The sequence below is a fragment of the Myotis lucifugus genome, unplaced genomic scaffold (assembly GCF_000147115.1).
Source record: "Myotis lucifugus unplaced genomic scaffold, Myoluc2.0 scaffold_148, whole genome shotgun sequence".
Taxonomy (NCBI): domain Eukaryota; kingdom Metazoa; phylum Chordata; class Mammalia; order Chiroptera; family Vespertilionidae; genus Myotis; species Myotis lucifugus.
In genome coordinates this window covers 1,427,182-1,434,449 of record NW_005871196.1, presented here as the reverse complement: position 1 = coordinate 1,434,449, position 7,268 = coordinate 1,427,182, and positions in this window count along the sequence as shown.

The following is a 7,268-nucleotide window of genomic DNA, read 5'->3' as shown; positions in this document are numbered from 1 at the left end:
TATCAGTGGGACTTTTGCTGCTGCATCACTGATGACAGAGATTTTACATCAGGTTTATATTTCATGACCTTCAGAGATATGCACGAGCTACTACTTTCATCCGTCAGACTACTCCTATTATGAGACTTAACAAAATTCATCACTGAGGACAAAGATTCACAAGCGTATGTGGATGAAAACATGGAGAGTAACGCTGTTGCAAAGTTTTTTAAACAGAAAAAATTTTCTGGAATGGCATTCCAAGTCCTCAATAGTTCTTTTTCGAAACTTCTCTCTGGTATTCCTGTCTTTAATTGCTTTTTTTCAATGTTTTCCAAGTCAACTCTAAGGTCAATAAATTTCTGCTTCCAAATTGAGCTACTCTGAAATTCAATCAACTGCATTTCAAAGTCAGCCATGTCTATCCATGAAAACATTTGTAAGTTTAGTTCCTCCAGTTTCATGCTGTCTGGAAACTTCATGAATTTTGCTGTCTCTTCCAGTTCTCTGAATTTCACAAATCTTGAGAAGAACTACTCAATAGTTGACTCGATGATGTTTATTTTTTTTTTTTAAATATATTTTATTGATTTTTTACAGAGAGGAAGGGAGAGAGATAGAGAGTTAGAAACATCGATGGGAGAGAAACATGACTCGATGATGTTTAAAAACAGCTTTTGAGCCGGAACTGGTTTGGCTCAGTGGATAGAGCGTCGGCCTGCGGACTGAAGGGTCCCAGGTTCGATTCTAGTCAAGGGCATGTACCTGGGTTGCAGGCACATCCCCAGTAGGGAGTGGCAGCTGATCGATGTTTCTCTCTCATCGATGTTTCTAACTCTCTCTCTCCCTTCCTCTCTGTAGAAAATCAATAAAATATAAAATATATTTTTTTAAAAAAACAAACAAACAAAAAAAAACAAAAGCTTTTGAAGGCTTTGACAGTCTGTTCTGTCATCTTTTGGGAGGTCTTTGATGTGCCTCTTGAGGTTTGAGAAATATCTAAATCTCTCACCATCCACATCCCTCTTAAAGACTTCTAGTTTCTTTTCAAAAGCCTTTATGTAACCAAACATAACATCAAATGTCTTGCCAGTTCCTTGTAATTTAACATTTAAGTCATTCAAATGTTCACAAAAATTGTAAATAGAAGATTATAAGAGAGGGTTTCGCATGCCAGCAAAAGTTACTGGCGTGCCATGTTTGGCACGCGTGCCAGGGGTTGCCCACCCCTGATATAGGCCAATATATTTATTATTTTGGAAAAAGAAAAGTCTGTCTTAGCTTATGACCAGACCAGACAACAAAAAGGCTACATATCTGGTCAAATAAAAATTCCCATAGAACAAAAGGCTATAAATGACAAGAAAAATAAATCATAAGTAGGAGGGAATGACAATACATTAATATGATCATATCAATAGATACGGGGGAAAAACATTTGACAAAATCCAATACCCATTCATGATAAAAACTTTTTTTTTTTACTTTTTAAAGAAGTCTGTTTATTAAAAGGATCTGAAAATAGTAATAAGGCTTTCAATAACATTTAATAAATTTTCAGGATATTAACAATATGAAATATTAAGAATTTACTTCAAAAAACCCATAGCTTTCTAGACCATCCCAACATCGTGCTGCTTCGGGGCTGGGGTAGCACTGGCGTCCTGTCTACACAAGTGACCCGGGGTCTGGGTTTGGCTCCTTCTCAGCCCACAGGCCAGCCCCGGTGGGTGGGCAGGAGGCAGTGAGAGCCCATCTCTGTGTCCATCACCAGGCCGAGTGCCAAGCACCACTGAGGTGCAGATGCTGAGCTGCCTCAGCAGGGATACGAGTGGGCACAGCACTCAATCAATACACATTGGAGGGCAGACGGTGCCCAGGCTGCAGACCAGCCATAGACACCTGGCTGAGGGTGGCCACACGTGTGGCTCTGGACACCTCATTAGCACCAGATTGGGGCGTGCGTCCCTGCAGTGGGCAAGACACTGCCCGCCATCACCCCCAACGTGAGGCCCAGGGTGGTGTTCAGCCCCTCCTTTCTCCCTAATGTAGCAGATGAAAGTCCACTCAGAGGGAAATCAGTTACCTACAACGGCCCGACTTAGGATGTCTGCTGGGCGAGGGGGCCAAGGCCACATGCAAACTGAACCTCAGCTCCAACCATGGACTCCACACAGGCTCTGGGTCCCGCATGGCAAACATGTGCACATGCTTGCACACGCCCCAGCCAGCAGGCCGAGGGAGGGCGATGCTGGAATGATGGGGTGTTCTTGTACCCCAGGACCCGCGTGAAGCATCAGCACTCCCCCTCCGCTCTCACACATTTGTCCCAATCTTCTCATGACAACTGGGAAGACCCATGGCTCCTAAACGAGTCAGCTGCATGGCGGCCATGGCGGACAAGACAGAGGTCCCACACGCGTCACAGAGAACACACACACGGGACGAGGCTCATGATAAAAACTGGTGAGTGATTTAGGAATAGAAGGGAATATCCTCTACCTGATAAAGAATATCTACAAAAAACCCTACAGATAGACGACAGCATATTTAATGGTGAGAAACTACTAGAAAGCTTTCCCACTAAGATCAGCAAGAAGTCAAGGGTGACTCCTGTTACTACTCCTTTTCAGTATCACAGCGGAAGTCCTAGCTAATGCAGTAAGACAAGAAAATAACATAAGTGATACACGAATTGGGAAGGAAGAAATAAAAAAGCATTTATTTGCAGATGCCATGATCATCTATATAGAAAATCAAAAGAATATTTTTAAAAGCCCCTGGAACTAATAAGCAATTACAGTTATGCACCGCTTTACGATGGGAATACATCCTGAGAAATGTGTCATTAGGCGATTTTGTTGCTGTGTGAACATCACAGAACACACTTACACCAATCTGGAGGGTACAGCCTGCCACTATAATTGTGTTGCCATACTTTTACACGACTGGCAGTGCAGTAGGCTTGTTTACACCAGGATCCCCACAAACACGTGAGAAATGCATTGTTCTGCAAAATTATGACGCTCTGAGGTCACCAAATGATAGAAGTTTTTCAGCTCCGTTTCATCTTATGGGACCAGCATTGTGCATGCTGTCTGTCGTTGACCAAAATATTGTTATACAGCACATACCTGTACAGCAAGGTTGTAGGCTACATGGTCAATATACCAAAGTCATTCACTTTCTTATGTACCAGAAATTAACAATTGTATCAAATTACATTCCCAATCCAGTAGTGGGTGAGAGTTGCAGTTGCTCCGCATCCTAACACTTGCTTTTAGATAAGAAAGGTTAAAAAAGTCAATGATCAAATCATCCGTATCAGGAAGCTTGTAAAACAAAACAGCAAATTAAATCCAAAAAAAGTAGAAGGAAGATAATAATAGAAGAGCAAAAATTAATATAACAGAAAATAGGACTGACAAAGACAAAATAGATATTACTAAAAAGTTAATGACAACAAATTTGAAAATTCAGGTAAAATGCAAAAATGCTTTGAAAACTCTAACTTAAATTGACACAAGGAGAGATAAAAAAATCTGTATAGTACTATTAAAGAAACTGAATAATTATAAAAATTTTCTCCCAAAAAAACCTTATAGTGCAGATGGCTTCACTAGTGAATTCTACATAATCTTTAAGGAAGAAGTATTACCAATCTTAAACAAAGAAAAAAAAAGAGAATGCCTTACAACTCTTTTTTATGCATAATTTGTGGAAATGTACATAAATTCTGACATAGAAATCCCATTTTTAGGAATTTATTTTACTTAAATGCATAAAAATGTGCAGGAATGATCACTGTGGTACTGTTCAAGTCAAGTCTTTTGCCCATTTTTAACTGGGTTATGCGGGGGCGGGGGGCGGGGAGTGTTGCTAAGTTATAGGACAGACTACTTCTTCACATCAGTCCCCTGAGGGGGGCGCCAGTGTTGCCCAGGTTGGGGTGGGGTCAGTAAAGCCAGTGGTTCTTAGATTGGCATCCTGATTGTTTTGCGATCCAATGAATTATAGGAAGAAAAGATGAAGCTGTGTCTCCCATTGCAGAGGAGCCAACCCCTACAAGCCCTTCCCCATCCTCCCTCAATGTAACTATTTTAAATTATTTTTTTCATAAATATATATATATATACATATATATTTTTTATTGCTTAAAGTATTACAAAGAGTAGTACATTTGTCTCCTTTTTTTTCCCCTTGACCTCCCCCCAGCCTCCCCTACCCGCCAGTGTCTTGTGTCCATTGGTTATGCTTATATGCATGCATACAAGTACTTTGGTTGATCTCTAAAATTTCTTTCTCCTAACAGAAGACAGATTTGGTCTTAGTTCACCTGCACCTTTCCAACTGCAAGTGAATGAGATTCAGAGTGACACACTTCTTTGTTCTTTTTCTAATGGCTATAAAATATACATAATATTTGCTTAGGGTGAAAAAGAAATATATCTTCACATACAGATGTTATAAAAATTTAAGAACTCAAGGATAGTATATAAATATAGGAAGCATAAAAATGCTAAAGGTAAAAATGCCTTATGCATTCATCAACAAATACTGAGACTAACCTGGTCTTGTTCTAGTTGCTAAAGATATAACAGTAAACAAAACAGAAGAAGTCGGGAGGTAGTACGTGTGATACAAAGCAGTGCTGGGTGAACAGGCTGGTATGCTATTTAGGTAGGATGGTCAGGGAAACTTCCTCACATGAGTGAGATATGAATGCCCACACTTCATCCATGAAGTAGAGGGTCACTCTACTTCACAGAAATTTCATTCTTGGAAGTACTTTGACAAATTTAAGAAAGCATCTACCAAAAAGAGCCTACGTCCATCTTCCTATGGAAAGAAATACCTGTAACATTTTTTCAAAAGAAGTTATTTGGTCCCAGCTAGGTAGCTCAGATAGTTGGAGTAATGGCCCAATATGCCAAGGTTGTGGGTTCCATCCCAGGTCAGGGCACATAAAGGAATCAACCATGAATGCATGGATAAGTGGAACAAGTCCATGTTTTTTTTTTTCTCTCTCTCTCTCTCTCAAATCAATAAATGAATGAAACTTTTTTAAAAGTATTAAAAAATAAAAAATAAATAAAAGAAGTTATTTGGCATGGAATGAATGTTGGTATTCTCTTAAAATTCATGTATTGAAACCCTAGTCCTCAGTGCAATGGTATTTGAAGGTATCTTCAGGAGATAATTAGATGAGGTCATGAGGCTGAGGACCCCATGATGGGATTAGTTCAGGGGTGGGCAAACTTTTTGACTCGAGGCCCACAATGGGTTCTTAAACTGGACCGGAGGGCCAGAACAAAAGCATGGATGGAGTGTTTGTGTGAACTAATATAAATTCAAAGTAAACATCATTACATAAAAGGATACGGTCTTTTTTTTTTTTTTAGTTTTATTCATTTCAAACGGGCCATAGTTTGCCCACGGCTGGATTAGTTAGTGTCCTTATAGAAGAAGAAACCAGAGCTCTCTCTCAGCCAACCATGCTGGCACCCTAGTCTCAGAATCTCCGCTTCTACAGCCATGAGAAATAAATGACTACTGTTTAAACCACCTAGTCTATGGCATTTTATTATAGCAGCCTGATACTACTTCTCATGAAAATAATGACAATCGATTCTTATCACCCATTTTCATGTCATTTTTTACTTTCCACTGTTGGCTATATTAAAAGCCCTTCACTTACTCACTTTTTAATCATAAAGCATTAGAGCACGTGTACTTTGCTTCTTAGTCCCAGAATGCATATTCCAAAACTTGGCCCTGAGAGAACCGCTGAGCCCTAGTAAGGATGGATGAAGAAGCTACTCAGTTCCAGGGCTTTTAATGCAAACACTCAATTGACCAGAGCAAATACCCAGAGCAGGAATCTGTGTGAGCAGCACTCACAGGTGAGCAGGGGTCAGCGAATAGGGTTCCATAGTGTCATTTGATGGGCAGTTGTCAGTGGCACCAAGTGTGGAAGACACTTCTTGGCAAATTTCCTCAAACCCTTCACTCTTCTTGGAGATGAGAAGTCTGCTTACTGTAAAGGAAATACTGATGACCCACGATCCCTATAAAAGCCCTCTGTAGCTGGCTGGACTATGCACTTGCTTAAAGTAAGCAAGAACATCCCAGGGTTCAGGAGCCTCTGCGGAAAGGTAGGAACAGGTGAACAAAAAGAGATCAGATAGAAAGGAATGATTTCTAATGAAGTTCACTCAGTGTGCTAATGTGGCAATAATTAAGATTCCTGGTCTTCATCCTATCTGAAGAAAAGAAAAACAAATTTACAGAGATCCTCTTACGTATTCTCATGGAACTTCTGTGCAACAGCCAGAGACAGAGCATATCATTCTTTTATTTATATTTGAGAAAATAAAGGGCTGTCTGAGTCAGGGGGAGATTTCGGCCACCTGTCTCCTAAGAGTTATCGCATCCACTCATCCAGAAGTGAACATGAGATGACCAACTGAATTATATTTCCCTTTACTGTAAGGATGGGGTTTGGAAACAATTCTTAAGTGATAAAGTGAAAGCCCTCGGGGATATGGTCCGCCACTCAGATCCTCTTTGAAATAACAGTGGAATTATTATAAGAAAGAAAAGTCTGCATTCACCCCAGAAACCACGGCACTCTCCCCATGCAGAGCCTTGGAGAGATTCCTCACACACTACAGTGCAGACCAGAGGAGCATGAAGAAAGTGAGAACATCAACTCGAAAATATAGTGCGCTCAGGAACAGCAAGGATCCCTGGCAAAAGCCAACACTCCTGGCTGACCTGGAAGGACGAGGACAGGAGAGAGTGTAAGTCTGAGCACATTTCCTCACTCCCAAAGGCCCTGAAGGTGAGCCTGTAAGCAGGAGCACAGACCTGTCAGGTGGGTGTGAATATGAATCCCAGCTCCACCACCTATTGGCTCTGGGACCCTGGATGAGTTATTAATCTTCTCTAAGCTTCCAGTTTTCCTCTGCCAAACTGGCTAATAACTGTGCCTTTGAACAGGATTGCTCTGAGGATTAAATGAGATGAGAATGTATAGAGCTTAGAATAGTCCCTGAGCCCTGGCCAGGTTGGTCAGAGCATCATCCCAATGTGCTTAGGTTGTGGGTTCCATCCCTGGTCAGGGCACATACAAGAATCAACCAATGAATGCACAAATGAACAACAAATCGATGTTTTCTTTTTCTCTCTGTGTCTCTCTCTCCCTTCCTACCTCTCTCAAAAAACAATCAATAAATAAAAATAGTCCCTGCAAGGGCTCATCTGGTGATGGTGATGGTGAAGGATAA